Raw genomic sequence first — 19,892 nt, forward strand, 5'->3', positions numbered from 1 at the left:
CTAACTTAATTTATGTAATATTTAGCAGTATTATAGAAATGACTTTTGATGAATGTTTCTTGCAGATGAGTGTTTCCAATTTGATTAATGTGCTGAGGATTGGTGTACATTTGAAAAGCTTGTGAGGTCAAAAGTGATGAGTCAATTAGAGATAATTTGGTCTCCTCCTACCAGACTTGTCCACTGCTTACAAAATCAAGTCTAAATACTACTTCCCAGGGGAGCAGTTCTTCATTTAATCATCATCAGTGAATATTTATAGAGCCTACCTATGGCAGCGGTACCACAGCTGGCAACCTTAGATTGGTTCATTAATCAACATTTGGTGCAGGCAGGCAGTTGTTTCTGATGTCTTTATTGGAAAGAAATCTGGTTTGTGAATGTGGGTTAAGTTCATGTTTTTGCAATCACCAAATGCTTGTTTTCACAGGCATCATTCAAGGTTCCCAAGAGCAGAGGTGTCCCTGTTGACTGCAGACACAACGGGAGATGATAGACTGGCGAAGGGGGTTAATTGTACACAAAATTTTGCACAGATGTGTGTCTGGATTCACTTCCAGGCTAAGGGCTGCTGCCTGCCATCAAGGTCTCTAGGGAAAATGTAACTCCTGTGATAACAGATTTCTATGATGATACATCCTTACTCTAGAGAAGGGTGCTTGCTGAGACCCCACTGTGTGTAATGTGGAGACTGCTCCCCAGAGTAGATGTTCTGAACATCAAGTCAACGTGAGAAGCTCTTTTTAAGACTTCTACCCCTTTTCTTGGAAGAAATTCCATTTTTAGCACTTTTAATTTCTTCATGTATCATTTTCCTAATTAAAGTTTTCTGACATTTTTGAAAGTCTAAACTGTGTTATGTTTCCCAATCTGTAAAATAGTTAGCTCGGTGATTCACTCTACCATGTAACCATTTCCACAGATTTATTCTTGTTTATTAAAAAATAATTTAGAATTCCATTTCCTATTAGATCATCAACTATCTACTCAGGGTCTTCATCTAATCTTTTAATCAAATCTTCAGGATGTTTTTCTAAAAATCTCAAGGTGACAATACATTTAATAGTATGGCAAAAAATAATCTACAATTTTTACCAATCATACCACTATCCTAGATAGTTACTATCACAGCTTTAAAAAATGACACTCAACTCTCTTTTGTTGTGCTGTCTTTATCTCAAAGTCATGGCAAATAAACCCATAACTCTTTAAAACAGATGGTCATTACTCCAGAAAGTGTTATGGTAAAGTATTTTTTTCAACTTATTTATCCACATTGAGTCATTTATCTTCTCTCTTTCTGTTGGGATAAAACTCATGATTATTGGCTAATTGTCTTGGACTATGAGACCAAAGCTGCTTTTTAAAAATGCCACATTAATGATAATTTGTAGATTATAGACTCTGCCTATTTCAGTATGGTGACTTTCTTAGCAGTCATTAGTAAGATCTGTCATTTACGTATGTGAAAATCTGAGTACATAGCCTATTTGGTTTTTGAGATGTTAGAGAATATTTTAATGAATACTAAGAAGAAAGCAGTTATGAGAAGCTAGAAGATTAAGAGCTGGGACATTTGATCTAGTCTACATTATTTAACTTTAGCAATTATTTCAACTCATGATCATGTGACTGGTGATTTGAAATATTCTGAAGAATTCTGAATGCAGAATTTCTTTAGTTGAGACAGGGGTTGAGTTCAGAACCTACAACTGTCATGGGCTACATGGGATTTTGATATCATGATCCACAAAATTCTATTCTAGGTTTTGAAGATCATAATGAAGATTCAACAACAGCATTTCCCAATAGAGCTAATATTATACATGATAAAGTGATTAACATATTTCGGGAGCAATTTAATGTTTAACAAGACTCCTAATTTAGAATTTAGGTAAGTTATGTGGGATATGCAGGTGAAGGGCAGAGATTTTAAATCAGTGCATATTTTCAGTATCTTCTTTGATGATCCAGATAAAGAATTCTTATAGATTTATTTGCTTATTAGCATGAAACAATTTGGTGGTCACTTACATTTGGTTCATCTTTGTATAATAGTAAAGCTGGAATCCTTCACATTTCCATTATTTATTATGAATGACTAGTATAATGTGAACATCTATTTAACCATGTATATTAGATGCAAGAGAGGTTATGCATGGAAGTAAAGCAACATATTGACTTCCCTGGTGGCTCAGATGGTAAAGCGTCTGCCTACAATGCAGGAGACCCGGGTTCAATCCCTGGGTCGGGAAGATATCCTGGAGAAGGAAATGGCAACCCACTCCAGTATTCTTGCCTGGAAAATCCCATGGAAGGAAGAGCCTGGTAGGCTACAGTCCATGGGGTCGCAAAGAGTTGGACACAACTGAGCGACTTCACTTTCACTTTCAAAGCAACATTTTGGGGGCTACAATATTGAGAAATATCTTAGATAATTCTGGATCCTTTTCCAAATCACAAAGTAGGTGACACATTTATTTGCACAATGTTAAAGAAAGCTGAGCGCAGAAGAATTGATGCTTTTGAACCGTGGTGTTGGAGAAGACTCTTGAAAGTCCCTTGGACTGCAAGGAAATCCAACCAGTCCATTCTAAGGGAGATCAGTCCTGGGTGTTCATTGGAAGGACTGATGTTGAAGCTGAAACTCCAATACTTTGGCCACCTGATACGAAGAGCTGACTCATTTGAAAAGACCCTGATGCTGGGAAGGATTGAGGGCAGGAGGAGAAGGGGACGACAGAGGATGAGATGGTTGGATGGCATCACCGACTCGATGGACATGGGTTTGGGTGGACTCCGGGAGTTGGTGATGGACAGGGAGGCCTGGTGTGCTGCAGTTCATGGGGTCGCAAAGAGTCGGACACGACTGAGAGACTGAACTGAACTGAACTAAAAAAAAAAAAAAAAATCCAGTGTGTGTGTGTGTACTTGAGTCCTCTAAAGAAAATGCTTTTTAATTGGAGGCATTTGCCAATCTATGTTACAGCTTCTTGCCCCTTCTCAAGGAATGTTTATTGCTATGGTGATAGGGGAGACAGGATAAGATGGTGAGAAATATTTCAATGAATTCATGGTGTTTAACCTCTTTGTTGTTGCAGTTGTTTAGTCTCTAAGTCATGTCCGACCCTTTGCAACCCCATGGACTATAATGTGCCAGGCTCCTCTGTCCATAGAATTCTCCAGGCAATAATACTGGAGTGGGTTGCCATGCCCTTCTTCAGGGAATCTTCCCTACCCAGGGACTGAACCTGCATCTCCTGCATTGGCAGGTGGATTCTTTATAGTTGAGCCACCAGGGAAGCCCATTTAATCTCTCATCCAGATTCTTATCCTGGCTCTACTGGCTCTTCAAAACTGACTACTCTCTCAGTGGCATTGGTTATTTCCTCACACTGCCATGATTCAAATTTGGTTGCTTGAAAAAATGATACCTTAAGGAAAAGAAAGTCATTGAGACAACTGATTTGGAATAGGGAAGATTAGTGTCATTTGAAGTATGTGAAGTTCAAAGTGTAAAGTGGATATTTACCTAGAGGAAGATGTCCAATGGGAATTGTGAATGGAGGACAGAAGTTTATGGGTTAACAATATATTCATAAATCACACTTGGCATTTATGAGAGTGAACATGATCAGCCCAAGCGAAGAATTATTAATCTGCGGTCAATGAATCTCCTAAGGGTATTCATGAATTCCTGAATTTATATCAAATATGCTATAAGAATATATTTCTTTAAAAAGAGCCTATAACTTTAAATAGATTCTCAAAAAAGGCGATGATCCAAAAATTGTTTTTAAAAGTTGGACCAAGGAAAGGACAAATGAGCATATAAAGAAAGGACTTTAATGTGGATAGTGAGGGGATATTTGATTAAAAGGTATTAAACCCGCATTTCTTGAAAACCAATGATATGCCAGGCAATGTCTCTGGGAATTTCATATAGAAAGTCTCACTTAATCTTCTCAACAGTCCTGTGAGGCTGAGATCACTAATATGGTTTTACATATGAGATAAATGAAGCTCAGAGATTAAAAGGATTTTTCAAAATCCAACAGTAACTAGGCAACAGGGCAATTCCTGTTCAGAGGGCATGATTCCAAGTGTGGTGCTCAGTATCATAGCTACAGTAAGAACTAGAGATGAGTGGTGGAGGGGTAGGAAATGTACAAATACCAAGAGACACAGTCTTAAGTAGGAAACAGTAACAAAGACAATTTTATGCAGCCTAAAGTAGATTTGACAGGATGGATGTCCATGGAATATTACAGTAACAAAATTTAGCTGCAAGTATCTTTAACAATTAAGTTGGGGAAACCTCAAACATATTAAGTTAAAAAATAATTTCCTTGGCTATTAAAAATCATCCATTTAGAGATTATTCAAAAACTTTTACTAATAATTTCATTCATTCTTTCACCTTCCTTGTTGCCAGGTACTGCACTATAAAGCAGTTTAAACAACTTCAATAAAGTTTTTCATTATGATTGTGTCATTTTTGAGTATTGAGCACTTTTCAGAAAATTGTTACAGAACATATGCAATGAATAATATTGAAATGTATGAAATATGTTACTATATCTTCAATTCACTGAGTTGATATGATCCAGAGAACGAGTTTGGAAATTATCTCGTAGTTAAACAGTAACAGTAACATTTGATAAAAGCATCTTTATTGTGTTAAATGCCAGTTAATGGATAGTAAAAGAGAAAGTTGTATGGACGAAAATGTATTTTCTATGAGACACAAAAACTATATATTACTGTTTTCTTTAATGTTTTTTAAAATTAAAATTATTCTTTCAGAAAGATCAGGCTACCACCACTTAAATCTCTTGACCGGTATTAATATCAATAAAAATCAAGAAAACCAACGTCATGTGCATTACAACATAATGCAATAGAAAGTACCCAACACACTCTATGAGATATTTTAGCCTAAAAAAATTAAACCTGTATCTCATAGAGTCATTAGTTTAACTACTAATAGTTAGGAACGCAACAGTGGATTTGGACAGGATTATGAAAAGATTAGGATGTTTCCAAGAGCATGGCGTGAAGTTGGAGGGGTAGCTGGCTGGAGCTGAGAAGGTCAAGGATGGGTTGTTGACCACAATACTGAAATTGGGAAAGAATACATAGTAGGAATGGAATTGAACGATATCATAGAAAGGAGGAGGAAGGGATATGCATGTGGGGAAGAGGAAGACATGGTGATTATTAAGTACTGTTGTTCACATCCTCCAATGCAGTAAGCTAAATAAGGTATCAAAGTATTATTTATAATTTTGAAAATAAAAAGTCATCCTCAGAAATGTTAAGTAAATTCACAAAGATCACATATTTATTTAGTGACAAATCTGTGTGTATGTGTGTGTGTGTCTGTGGGCACCCTGTCATGTCCAACTCTCTGTGACCCCATGAACTGTAGCCTGCCAGGCTTTTCTGTCCATGGGATTTTCCAGGCAAGAATACTGGAGTGGGTTGCCATTTCCTATTCCATGGGATCTTCTCAACCCAGAGATTGAAACCCTGTCTCTTGTGTCTCCTGCACTGGCAGATGGATTCATTACCACTGTGTCCAGGGCTGCACAAAACCTTCTGACTACAAATCTGGTAGAAAATCAGCACTCATTTTACTTAGATGCTCTTTTATCCTGGATTAGAACACAGGCAGAGGCATGAAAGCTAAGAGTCCTTCCTGAAAATGTGAGCAAAACAGACTCTTCTAAAAATAGTGAAATTTTTTTTCCTATACATGCACTTTGTCCTCTAATTGAAAGCTACCTCAATTCATGCTTGTCTAATGAGGTGCAATACAGCCATGCCTGAAATAACTTTGGGTAATGAGATGACTTTCATTAATCTACTTATGAAAGAGTCTGTTCATTAATTAGCCTGGACAGCACAAAAGCCAAAACAGTGACACTCCTGTTTCAGAGTGACAACCAGAATCTAATTAGAAATTAGTGGCTGAAAGGACTCAAACACTCCCACTTGCACTGATATTGGCCTACAGGTGTTCAGCCATGATGCTAACGCATTTCACACGTGAGACAGCTTGGGCAGAGGAGCAGGGCCTGAGGAGGTGGGTGGCAGAGAGCACATCAAGGTCAGGGCCAGCTTTCAGACAAGCCCCTTCATCTCTCAAGATAAGAGGGTTTTAGGAAAGTAGGGGGCTTCCCAGGTGGTACACACGTGGCAGAGAATCCCCCTGCCAATGCAGGAGATGTGGGCTCCATCCCTGGGTTGGGAAGATCCCCCAGAGAAGGGCATAGCAACCCTCTCCAGTATTCTTGCTGGGAGAATTCCATGGACAGAGGAACTGGCAGGCTACAGTCCGTGGGGTTGCAAAGAGTCAGACATGGCTGAGCACACACATACAGGAAAGTAGAATGAAAAACTCATTGCTTCATCTTTCTTCTGTGTGTGCTTTGCTCTTTCCCTCCCTGGCTCTTTTTAATCATACACATACACACACACACACACACACACACACAACCACCACTACCACACGTGATCACATAGCTGTTTACAAAAACTACATGTCAGTATAGAAAACAGACTTGTGGTTACCAAGGGAAGGGGAGTGTGATGGAGGAGGACTGGGGTGAGAGTTCGGAGTCAATAGATGCAAACTATTACATATAGGATGGAAAAACAAGGTCCTACTGTATAGCACAGGGAACTATATTCAATATCCTATGATAAACCACAATGGAAAAGATTATGAAAAATAGTGTGTGTATATATATACATATAACTGAATCACTCCACTATACAGAAGAAATTAATGTGTTGTAAATCAACTATATTGAATAAAATTAAAAATTTTAAATCTACGTGTAAGTAATAATGTGAGTTGTTGTTGTTCAGACACTAAGTCGTGTCTGACTCTGTGACCCTACGAACTGCAGCACGCCAGACTTCCCCGTCCTCCACTACCACCTGGAGTTTGCTCATACTCATGTCCATTGAGTCAGTGATGCCATCCAAGCATCTCATCCTCTATTGCCCCCTTCACCTCCTGTCTTGAGTCTTTCCCAGCATCAGGGTCTCTTCCAATGAATAGGTTCTTCGCATCAAATGGTATTGGAGCTTCAGTTTCAGCATCAGTCCTTCCAATGAATATTCAGGGTTGATTTTCTTTAGGATTCACTGGTTTGATTTCCTTGATGTCCAAGGGACTCTCAAGAGTCTTCTGATTATATTACTTAACTGATCTTTTATTCCCCACAAATTCTAGGTTAACAAAATAACCAATTTCAATGCCTATCTCCCTCCCTCCCTCCCTCCTTCTTTCTCTCCTCCCCCCACTATAAAACAAAAACTCCCCAAATTAACCTTTCAATGACTCCTAAACACGCGTTCTTTCAGAAAAGGAAGAAAAAGTCCATTCTGAGGCAAGAGATGATTATTGACTGATTTTAAAGATCAAGGGAGTTCATTCATGTTCAAGAGTAATATTCTGAGGAAAAGGCACTTCAGTATTATCAATTCCTTTTAAACCATTTTACCTAAGTTGAATTGCCTCTTTTATGCAAGTATGTTGTATAATATTTCTTTGCCTTTCAGCTCTATGTGAGCTTGGGTTTTTCTTATAATATTTTCTTAAGCAACTCAGCTGGGTCTAATTCCCAGGCTTTCATCTTGAAATCATGAGACAACCCATTACCCCTTAACCCATGTCCCATTAGAAAGTCTCTGAAAGCTGAATCAGGCAGTAGGTCTTAGGCAAGAAAATGAATTATTCTGTAACAATTTACTGCTTTCTAAAGAAATGTGGCACACAGAATACCTAACTTTGCTCAAGATAAATATATATTGAGTGAATGGAATAAGGACTGAATTGGGAGTTTCGTTATTGTCACAAAACAGAGATTTAAATACTCAAAGGAACACCCAGTCTGAGCTTTCCAAAAGGAGGGAATGTCTTTAGACTCTTCATTTCCAAGATACACAACTGGCATGAGAAGGTATACAACCATCATTCATTCATTCATTCATACTCATCTCATGTAAGGTGTAAGCATTTGGACTTCCCTGGTGGCTCAGTGGGAAAGAATCTGCCTGCCAAGGCAGGGGACACAGATTTGATCCCTGATCCAGGAGGATCCCACATTCTGTGGAGCCTGTGCTCTAGAGCCCGAAAACCGTAACTACTGAACCCACATGCCACAGTTACTGAGGCTCACCTACCCTAAAGCCTGTGCTCGGCAACAAGGAGCCACCGCAATGAGAAGCTCACATCTAGAGAGTAGCCCACACCTGCTACAACTAGAGAAAAGCCCACACAGCAACGAAGACCCAGAGCAACCAAAATTAAATTAATTTTTTAAAAAAGAAAAGAAATGTAAGCATTCAGTTTGTGATTCACGATACTTGGGAATTCAGGCCTGCCTATATTTCAATTCATAGTCATCCTCCTCACACTGAGGATGGATCCTTCCCACCTCTCGAATCCCAGCTCTGATCTCATCATCTCTTGAATGCTATGCGGCAGTCACAACACTCTCCTTGAGTCAGCCCCCCTCTGCTGGTTTTCACATTCCCTTCCTTTGTTCACTGCAGCTCCTAATATACAATCACCAAAGCCTCTTCCTACTTCCTCCTGGGCATATGGCTAGTCCACCATCTTTCCCAGCCCTCCTTACAATCACTAAGGCTACATGGTTGACTTCTGGCCAGTGGAGGGTGGGTGAAAGTGATACCTGTTTCTCCCAGGCCTGGCCCTTAACAACAACCAGCGTGATGCTTCAGAATGCCTGCAGAGGGTTCTGGAGAACACAGAGGATGGAGCCGAGTTATGGAAGGAACCTGGGTCTCTGAATCATTGGCCCTGGAGGAGACTGAACCAAGAGAGTCATTCAGCCAGGAGCACTGTGTAGAACTGATGTATAAATGAGAAATAACTTCCATTGCCTTAACCCACTGAAATGCGGGGGTTGTCTGTTACAGTGGTTAATCTACATGACTCATATTCTCATGTTGCCCCTTCTTCCTGGCAGGTCCACTCCAACCTTTTCTATTTGACAAAGGCCTTCTGAGCTTTCATATTTACGTTAAGGAACAACTTCTACCTGAAAGTCCTCTCTCTCCCAGCCTTTGGTAAACTTACCATTTCCTCATTTTATGCTCCTATCTCCCTCTGAAGTCAGTATCTGTGGACCCCATGGGCAAAGCAGAATGCCTACACCACAGCAAGGTGAATCGATGAATTAGACTGAATTCTTCCCATAATTTCTTCCCCTCGATGCTCCTGAACTGGACTCACGGAAACTCCTTGCTTTTCTCATCATCTTGCTCTGTACCCACTGCTCCTACACTGAGGATGCCCTTCACTCCTTGCTTGCCAGGTTGAACACACTCCCTCTTGGACTGTGGGAGGAAGGACACGACCACAGTCTTACAGATGGAAATAATTTATGCTTGCAGGATGCATACGTTTACATTAAGAGTTTGACAAAACTTTTTTCCAAATCAAATAAAAATCTAGATCCATGTTACACCCATAAAAGATGGCAATGTATCTAACATCCATGATTCCTGGAGAGAGTCTCTCCTCCCTTTGGTTATAAGAGTGTTCAAGGGTCCTAAAATGAAAGTGAAAGTGTTAGTCGCTCAGTCGTGTCCAACTCTTTGAGACCCCATGGACTGTAGCCCACCAGGGTCCTCTGTCCATGGGATTCTCCAGGCAAGCATACTGAAGAGGGGAGACAGTCCCTTCTCCAGGGGATCTTCCTGACCCAGGGATTGAATCCACATCTTCTGCATAGCAAGCAGATTCTTTACCATCTGTGCCATCAGGGAAGCCCCCAAATGGAGAAGTCCTGTGTGCTTTACAATTTGGTCATCACTAAGTCAGTCAATTGCCTGGTCTTTTGGGGGTAATAGAAGGCAGGACTCTGTTCCCCTTGACCTCATACCCAGTAAACTTGAGGCCAGTGATACCAAGCCTGGTTCCTAATGGAGCATAAGGAAGAGGAAAGTATCTCATCTACTGCCTGAATTCTTTTCATCTAAATTAGTCAATAGGAAAACAAGGCACAATTCATTTTACTAACTGGTTTTTCTGCCACAAAAAAAGTATAAAATGTTGGTTAAAACAGCAGACATACTAACACTGCTGCTTAGGAAAATCATTTTACTTCTACATGTTATGATTTATTAAAAGGGGTAAAAATAAAGAAAGAATGGGAATGGAGGGCTTATAATCACCTTTAAGCTTTCTAAAAGCAAATTTAAACTATTTAACGGACAAAAAGTTGAACTGAATTTACCTTCTGTCAGAAACAAGTAAAAAGTAATTGAAAAACTAAACCATGGCCCAGAGCTTCTACTATTTGATCATAAATATTCAGAAAAACCTCTAAATAAAACAAAGCAATATTTATTCTACCTTGAAAGATAGCCTCCTCCCCAAGGCAAAATCGGCACAATCAAACAAGCAAACAAAAGGCAACCCTGACAATCACCTTTCCGTATAACTCACCTTCCGGCACCCTCTTTGACCTACCAGGCCCTATTCTAAGCTTCGGGATACAAAGATAAATAATAGATCATTTCAGCTCACAGTGAGTTCCAAGATTGGAAGGTGAGAGATGCAGGCAAATACCTATACAATGTAAAAAGTGAGACAATCACAGAGGAGAAAAAGCACAAATGAATTATAAAGGTGATGGAGAAAAGACTCAGCATCTTTGGATGAGAGGACACAACACCACGATGCTTCTTCCACTGCTGCTGCCTGCAGAGTATGTTCCTTTGCATTCACTGTGAGCCCATCAGACTCCCATTGCCTTACATCATTCACTTCCTCCGGAATTAGAGCTTATGACATTTTTATATCTAGAAGGAACACATGGCATATGAGCAAAAACCCAGTTTCTGAATTTAGTAACAAACACCACTTGCCATCTGATATTTTCAAAAGTACATTCAACATCATTCATAATAAAATTAATTCTTACATACTAGCTTGAGTACCTTTCTACTACAAAGATTCAACTTTTGCAACCCATTTGTTGCAATTTATTTTTTAACTGTTTAACTACCAATGAAACATACCTGTCATAGCATCAAAACAATACAGAAGGGTTTGAAATAAAAAGTAATATTTTACTCCAACAGAAATTTGTGGCTAAGAGCTATTACACCTGAAGTGCTCATGTGAGAAGAGAAGTACTGTCAAAGTTTTAAAAATCAACAAAGTATGAGTTAAGATTGTCCTGCCTGAGGAACAGATGAAAAGGCAGGAAAAAAATGACCAGAGCCTGGGAGAACTGAGACATTGTCAAGCATGTCAGTATCTGTAAAATGAGTGTCCCAGTTGGCAAGTAGACAGATAAAGGGGAAGAAATAATATTTGAAGAGATAATGACACAAAACTTCCAAATTTGTTTTAAAAAATTCATTTACATATCTAAGAAGTTCAATCAACAAGGAATATGATCCCAAAATGATATATATCATAAGTAAGCTGTTGAAAGATACCAAGAGAACGCTGAAGGCAGTGAACAGAATGACTTGTGTAAAAGGGATTTTACAGCTGATTAACAGCTGATTTCACATCACAAACCATGGTGGTCAGAAGGCATTGAGATGATACATTCAAAGTGCTGAAAGAAAAAGACCATAAACCAAGAATTCTACATCGGCAAAATTATTCTTAAAACATGCAAGCGATAGTAGGACATTCCCAGGTTTAACACACATGAAAAAAAAAAAGGAAAACAGAATTTGTCACTAGCAAGCCTACCCTGTAAGAAATACTAAAGAAAATACTTTAGGCTGAAATAAAAGGATATTAGACAGTAACTCCAATTCACATTGGGAAGAATGTGAGAAAAAAAGAGCCCTGGTAAAGATAATATTGATAAGATATATTGGCTATATTATATTTTATATTAACTATAAATGGAGTATAACCTTTATAAACTGTGAATCACTATATCATACACCTATAACTTATATGTCAACTATACATCAATAAAAAATAAATAAAATTTAAAAAATATTGATAAGATAAAAGGAAACATACATGTATTTTTATTTGTACCTCTTTCTCCTCTTCCATCTGATCTAAAAGACAGCTGCATGAAACAATAATTCTAAAACTATGCTGATGGGATTATGATACATAAAGATGAAATGTGGATGACAATGGCACAGAAGAGGGGATGGAACACAGCTATAGAAGAACACAGCTTTGTATACTGTTGCACTATGTTGTTTGAATATAGGTAATAATCTGAACACAAGGTAATGTGTTCACTGTAATGCCCAAGGCAGCCAGTGAGGAAATAACTGCTAAAAATTTAGTAAGAGAAACAAGGGAATTAAAATGATACAATATAAAGTATTTCCTTTAGAGAAGGCAATTACGAAGAGAGGAATGAAAAATAAGACGTAAGAAGCAAATATCAGACAAAAATCCTATCTTATAATAGTAATTAAATGTAAAGGGACTAATCACTCCTCAACAATGAAAAGACTGTCAGACTGAATTTTTTTTAAACATAGGCTACCTACAAGAGACACACTTTAGATCAAAGGCACAGGTAGGTTAAAGTACCAGGATGGAAAGATTTAGACGTGGAAAGTTATTGAAAGAGGGCTTCGGTCACTGTACTAACATCAGTCAAAATGACAGCATTTAAAACTAAATTGTTAACTGAGACAAAGAAGGACACTTAAAAATGAGGCAAGGGTCAACGTCTCCAAGAATGACAATTATAAACACGTTTACACCAAAAGAGACAATTCAAAAATAATGTGACTTGAACTACAGAGACAGAATGAATTAAATTTCAACAACAGAACTAGCTAGCAGATCCATGAGCCAAAAGAAGACCTGAAAAATATTTCAACATTAAAAACCAATTAGATCTACCAGACATTAATAGAAACCTTCGCAAGAGCAGAAAACACGTTCTCCTCAAGTTCACATGGAACACTCTGCAGGACGGAACTCTTTTAACAACAATCAACAATAAAAAGGCAAAGACCCAAGTTTAAAAACAGCTTAAGGGTTTGAACAGACCTTTTTTTCCCAAGGAAGATATACAAATACCCAATAAGCCCTTAAAGAGAGGCTCAACATCACCCCTCACCACAGAAATGCAAATCAAAACCACAGAGATACCACTTCACACCCAGTAGAATAGCGACCATAAAAGAGATTAAAAAAAAAAAAAACCATGTATGAAGTGTAAATGGATTGAATCCTCATAAATTTAGTGATGGGAATGTAAAATGGTACAGCAGCTGTGGAAAGCAGTTCAGCTGTTTCTCAAAAAAGTCAAGCTTACTTGGAACTGGAGCAGCCTATGGAGAGAGCCATGTTGAGAAGGACCAGCCCACGTAACAGCTGGGCTCCCAGCCAGAGCCGGTTCCAGCTTGCCAGTAGCGTGAGTGAACTGTCTCAAAAGTGGGTCCCCCAGCACCCACCTGAGCAGCTCCAGCTGAAACCATGTTGAGCAGAGACAAACCATCCCCATTCAGGTGTGCCTGAATTCCAGATTCATAAGCAAAATGGATTAATGTCATTTTTAAGTCACACAAAAAAGTCAGGCATACTGTTACATATGACCCAACAACCCTACTAAGCATTTACTCAAAAGAAATGAAAATGTATCTACATACAAAAATTTGTATATGAAGGTTTACTGTAGCATTCTTTATAGTTATCAAAAAGCAAAAAACTCAAATGTCACTGAGTCGTGTCCAACTCTTTGCGACCCCAAGGACTGTAGCCCACCAGGCTCCTCTGTCCATGGAATTCTCCAGGCAAGAATACTGGAGTGGGTAGCCACTTCCTTCTCCAGGGGATCTTCCCAACCCAGGGATCAAGCACGGGTCTCCTGCATTGCAGGCAGATTCTTGACCATCTGAGCCACCACAACATGGATGAATCTTAAAAACATTATGTTAACAGAGGAATGGATAAATAAGATGTGGTACATTTATACAATGGAATATTACTCAGCCATTAAAAAGAATGAAATAATGTCATTTGAAGCATCATGGATGGACCTAGAGAGTGTCATACTAAGTAAAATAAGTCAGACGGCAAAGGAGAAATATCATATGACATCTCTTAAATGCAGAATCTGAAAATAAATGGTACAAATGAACTTACAAAACAGAAACAGACTCACAAACTTAGAGAACAAACTTATGGTTTCCAGGGCAGAAGGATGGGAGGGAAGGACAGTTAGGGAGTTGGGGATAGACATGTACACTCTGCTACATTTAAAATGGATAACCAATAAAGACCTATTTATATAGCACAGGGAACTCTGCTCAGTGCTATCACAACATTGTTAATTGGCTATACCCCAATACAAAATTAAAAAAAAAATTTTTTTTAATGGATTACCAACAAGGACCTATTGTATCAGTTCAGTTCAGTCACCCAGTCATGTCCAACTCTTTGCGACCCCATGAATCGCAGCACGCCAGGCCTCCCTGTCCATCACCAACTCCCGGAGTTCACTGAGACTCACGTCCATCGAGTCAGTGATGCCATCCAGCCATCTCATTCTCTGTCATCCCCTTCTCTTCCTGCCCCCAATCCCTCCCAGCATCAGAGTCTTTTCCAAGGAGTCAACTCTTCGCATGAGGTGGCCAAAGTACTGGAGTTTCAGCTTTAGCATCATTCCTTCCAAAGAAACCCCAGGGCTGATCTCCTTCAGAATGGACTGGTTGGATTTCCTTGCAGTCCAAGGGACTCTCGAGAGTCTTCTCCAACACCACAGTTCAAAACCGTCAATTCTTCAGTGCTCAGCTTTCTTCACAGTCCAACTCTCACATCCATACATGACCACAGGAAAAACCATAGCCTTTGACTAGACGAACCTTTGTTGGCAAAGTAATGTCTCTGCTTTTGAATATGCTATCTAGGTTGGTCATAACTTTCCTTCCTAGGAGTAAGCGTCTTTTAATTTCATGGCTGCAGTCACCATCTGCAGTGATTTTGGAGCCCAAAAAAATAAAGTCTGACACTGTTTCCACTGTTTCCCCATCTATTTCCCAAGAAGTGATGGGACCGGATGCCATGATCTTCGTTTTCTGAATGTTGAGCTTTAAGCCAACTTTTTCATTCTCCACTTTCACTTTCATCAAGAGGCTTTTGAGTTCCTCTTCACTTTCTGCCATAAGGGTGGTGTCATCTGCATATCTGAGGTTATTGATATTTCTCCCGGCAATCTTGATTCCAGCTTGTGTTTCTTCCAGCCCAGCGTTTCTCACGATGTACTCTGTATATAAGTTAAATAAGCAGGGTGACAATATACAGCCTTGACGTACTCCTTTTCCTATTTGGAACCAATCTGTTGTTCCATGTCCAGTTCTAACTGTTGCTTCCTGACCTGCATATAGGTTTCTCAAGAGGCAGATCAGATGGTCTGGGATTCCTATCTCTTTCAGAATTTTCCACTGTTTATTGTGATCCACACAGTCAAAGGCTTTGGCATAGTCAATAAAGCAGAAATAGATGTTTTTCTGGAACTCTCTTGCTTTTTCCATGATCCAGCCGATGTTGGCAATTTGATCTCTGGTTCCTCTGCCTTTTCTAAAACCAGCTTGAACATCAGGAAGTTCACGGTTCACATATTGCTGAAGCCTGGCTTGGAGAATTTTGAGCATTACTTTACTAGCATGTGAGATGAGTGCAATTGTGCGGTAGTTGGGGCATTCTTTGGCATTGCCTTTCTTTGGGATTGGAATGAAAACTGACCTTTTCCAGTCCTGTGGCCACTGCTGAGTTTTCCAAATTTGTTGGCATATTGAGTGCAGCACTTTCACAGCATCATCTTTTAGGATTTGGAATAGTTCCACTGGAATTCCATCACCTCCACTAGCTTTGTTCGCAGTGATGCTTTCTAAGGCCCACTTGACTTCACATTCCAGGATGTCTGGCTCTAGGTCAGTGATCACACCATCGTGATTATCGGGGTCGTGGAGATCTTTTTTGTACAGTTCTTCTGTGTATTCTTGCCATTTCTTAATATCTTCTGCTTCTGTTAGGTCCATACCATTTCTGTCCTTTATAGCACAGAGAATTCTACTCAATATTATGTGATAACCTGGATGGGAGGGGAGTTTGGGAGAGTATGGATACACGTGTATGTATGGCTGAGTCCCTTTGCAGTCCACCTAAAACTATTACAACATTGTTAATTGGTTTTACCCCAATACAAAATATTTTGGGTGTAAAAAAAATAATATTTTTTAAAAAGCTTCCCTAGTGGTTCAGATGGTAAAGAATCTGTCTGCAATACAGGAGACCTGGGTTCAATTCCTGGATCAGGAAGATCCCCTGGAGAAGGGAATGTTTACCCACCCCAGTGTTCTTGCCTGGAGAATACCATGGAAAGAGGAGCCAGGCGGGCTGCAGTCCATGGGTTTGCAAAGAGTTGGACACGACTGACCAACTTACACTTGCACTTCCAATATAAACATACACATACACAACATTATGTGAAGTGAAAGAAACGACACACAAGTGGTCATATAATGTATGACCATTTGTATCACATGGCTAGAATAAGTAAATCCACAGGGACAGAAAACAGATTAGTGGTTGCCTGGGGCTAGTTGGGGCATGGAAGCAGGGGAATAGACAGCAAGTGCTTAAAAGGTACAGGGCCTTTGGCCAAGATGAAATGTTCTGGAGGCATTTGTGCCAATGATCATACAACTTTGCAAGTGTCCTAAAACTTTTGGATCACACTCTTTAAAAGGGGATTTCAGGTTATACACATTACGTCTCAATTTAAAAGTTGCCATGGTTTTACTCCCAACAAATGCCACTAATACAATTCTGGAAATGTGAAATTACTACATGCAGTGGAAAGATCCACATGTTGGGTACCCAGCACACACAAGACATCTTATAAGCATTATCTCCTCCAGCCCTCACCTCATCGCTCTTGCATAAGTAAACTGGGGTTTCAAGATGTAAAATAACTTGTCCAGAGTCATATTACTAAAATGGAAGGAGGTGAATTTGAATTTAGATTATCTGATTCAAATTCTCTATTGTCTGCCGCCCCATGACTTGTACTGAGGAACAAACTGTGTCCTAATTAGGACCAGGGCAAAAGATCTGTTTATGTGACAACAGTGAAAACTGAAGGAGAGTCACATATAGCAAGTGAATGATAAGCCAAGAAAGAGAGGCTCAGTCTTTTTGCCTTTGCATTTCTACCAAAGCTCTTACATTCAGGCTGATGTATATTTACTGTTGCCAGACATGTCTTTAATTACTGCCATATTTAATTTGTGAGTGTATTTCTTGATCTAAATAACAAAGTGCTTATGGTAGGCCATGTCATGCAGTGTCAGAAGCAGAATTACAAAGTATTTCTGTAAACCAGGTATCTGGATGTCATTATATAAAGAAAGGATCTCACTGTAGCAGCTGCTGGTCCTGACCTTGACATTCATGGAGAGAAGTCCCAAAGGTGCTCTGCTTTTTAATCTGCTTTGCCACCAAAATGACCCTTGGCTTTCATTCTTTATCAAATCATTAGTCATAGCACAGATGCATATCAGAGAGATGAATTTTAAATTGCCAGATCCTGAATCTTGCAAACTCCATGTGCTTATGTGAGGAGAGAAGCACACTTATTAGGCCTGTCTCCTGGAGATTTCTTTCTAGTTATAATGAAAAAAAAATTAGATAGAAAGTGTCCTTTTTATTTTCCTTTCTATTTCTATCCATCCATCCATCCTATCTATTTATTTGCAGGGCAGGAATACAGACACAGACAAAAAAAGAACAGGTTTGTGGACACAGTGGTGGAAGGGGAGGGTGAGACCAACTGGAAAAGTAGCATTGACATATATACCCTAACATGTGTGGAATAGATAGTGGGAAGCTGCTATATAGCACAGGAAGCTCAACTCAGTGCTCTGTGATGACCTAGGTGGGTGGGAAGGAGGTTGGGGGTGGGAGGGAGTTCCAAGGGGACAGGGATATATGTATACATACAGCTGATTCACTTCATTGTACAGCAGAAACTAACACAACATTGTAAGGCAATTATAGTCCAATTTTTTTTAAGCCAAAAAAGAAAGAAAGAAAGTATCCTATGCCATAGCTGTCTTTTAAACAAGGTAATGCAATCAAGTGAGGACAACTTTTTTCCTAGGTCATAATGCCCCTAGAACTTTTCTTTCTGTCCCACAGAGCTTAATTACTATTTTAGTAGACACATCTTAGGAAGATATTGATAGATCACACAAAAAATATTAGAACTGACCTAAGGAATAGATTTTGTGAAATAATTTTGGTCAACGGGATAGTTCTAAAGGGTGACTAAGGAGTATGAAGTTATTACACTCCCAAAACCACCCCCTGAAAAGTAAAACCAGTATCTTATCCAAATGTAACTCTAGCATGACTTGTTGCCTTCACTTCCAACCAAATTACTCCCAGCCTTCTAAAATGTCACACCACTGTTACCATGGCTAACTCACTAACCCAGGAACATAATTTCCCATTTTCTAGCACCATGTTCACAGTCAAGGATTTATAAAGTACCAATTACACAGGGAAACAGAAGAGAGTATGATGAAAGAATTTTGAAATCCCAACAGAAAATTCAGCAGCCAAACACAGCTGGGGCTTCAATCTGATCAACTCAGAGTTCAGAAATATAACCTAAATTAGAACCTCTTTTCAGTCTGATGAGGTATATTGATACATTGTTTCCCAGAATTCTTTGTTTTTATGGTTTTTTTTTGCATATTCTTTTTCCATGTAAATTGTGCAAAATAATCTCTTGGCATTTTTCCATACCTTATATAAACCTTTTGGAAAATTCCTAACCATTATTTTCTACAGCCCCAAGAGCAGCTGCTTAACCAAGAAAAAAAAAAAGCTTAAATTTTATTGATGATGAACTTAAGGTGGAAAATACCAGTCTTATATGAAGAATCACTAAGTAATAACACTAAATATTTATTGCATCTTCCTATATGCTAAGTAATATGCACAGCAGTAAAGCTATCATTATTAAGGTGGATTTCCCAAGGAAAGTATATGGTGGGCAAAATGACAAGGCAGGACCTTCCATTGAGAACATCAAGGGTAAAGTCTTGGAGGCTTTAGCTCCTATGCACATTTGTTGATGCTCAGTTGCTAAGCTGTGTCCGACTCTTTGTGACCCCATGGACTGCAGCACTCCAGGCTTCCCTGTCCTTCACCATCTCCCAGAGTTTGCTCAGACTCATGTCCATTGAGTCAATGATGACATCCAACCATTTCATCCTCTGTTGTCCCCTTCTCCTCCCTCCCTCAGTCTTTCCCAGCATCAGGGTCTTTTCCAATGAGTCAGCTCTTCACATGCTTCAGCTTCAGCATCAGTTCTTTTAGTGAATATTTACAGTTGGTTTCCTTTAGGATTAACTGGTTTCATGTCCTTGCAGTCCAAGGGACTCTCAAGAGTCTTCTCCAGCACCACAATTCAAAAGCATAAGTAGAGAGCTGCAAACAGTTCCCTATGTCTGGAGGAAATGACATGAGATAAAGAAGGACTATATGCACAATTATGTTTACATATGTATCAAATATACTTGAGGAGATCCAAAAAAATTTAACATTGTTTTGCCTGGGGAAAGAACAGAGCTCATCTGGGATGGATGAGATTGTTTGTGCCTTTTATCATCCTACAATATATTTTTCAATCAAAAAACTAATAATAAAATTACTCAATGAGATGTTTCATTAATATTACTTCTTCAGTATCATCACTGTTAGCAGATGACATGATCCTCTACATAGAAAACCCTAAAGACTCCACCAGAAAATTACTAGAGCTAATCAATGAATATAGTAAAGTTGCAGGATATAAAATCAACACACAGAAATCCCTTGCATTCCT

The 19,892-nt window shown here is 39.2% G+C and overlaps 2 long non-coding RNA genes across 8 annotated transcripts in view; one reads left to right on the forward strand and one right to left on the reverse strand.

The window, feature by feature from the left end:
• The window catches only part of LOC147346108 (uncharacterized), a 36,515-nt gene extending 35,687 nt beyond the window's left edge, over positions 1-828 (forward strand). For both annotated transcript variants that reach the window (XR_015153459.1, XR_015153460.1), the window contains exon 3: positions 431-828. This is a non-coding gene — a long non-coding RNA (uncharacterized LOC147346108). The remainder of the gene's footprint in view (positions 1-430) is intronic.
• LOC147346107 (uncharacterized) overlaps positions 1-19,892 on the reverse strand; it is a 321,158-nt gene that overhangs the window by 197,396 nt on the left and 103,870 nt on the right. Inside the window, exon 3 of one of the 6 annotated variants that reach the window (XR_015153458.1) lies at positions 18,953-19,515. The exons of the other annotated variants lie outside the window; for them this stretch is intronic. This is a non-coding gene — a long non-coding RNA (uncharacterized LOC147346107). Of the gene's footprint in view, positions 1-18,952; positions 19,516-19,892 lie in introns of those variants that run through there. 6 annotated transcript variants of the gene reach the window in all.

The sequence above is a fragment of the Bos grunniens genome, chromosome 24 (assembly GCF_055505025.1).
Source record: "Bos grunniens cultivar Pamir isolate PY7600 chromosome 24, Bosgru_T2T1.0, whole genome shotgun sequence".
Lineage (NCBI taxonomy): Eukaryota > Metazoa > Chordata > Mammalia > Artiodactyla > Bovidae > Bos > Bos grunniens.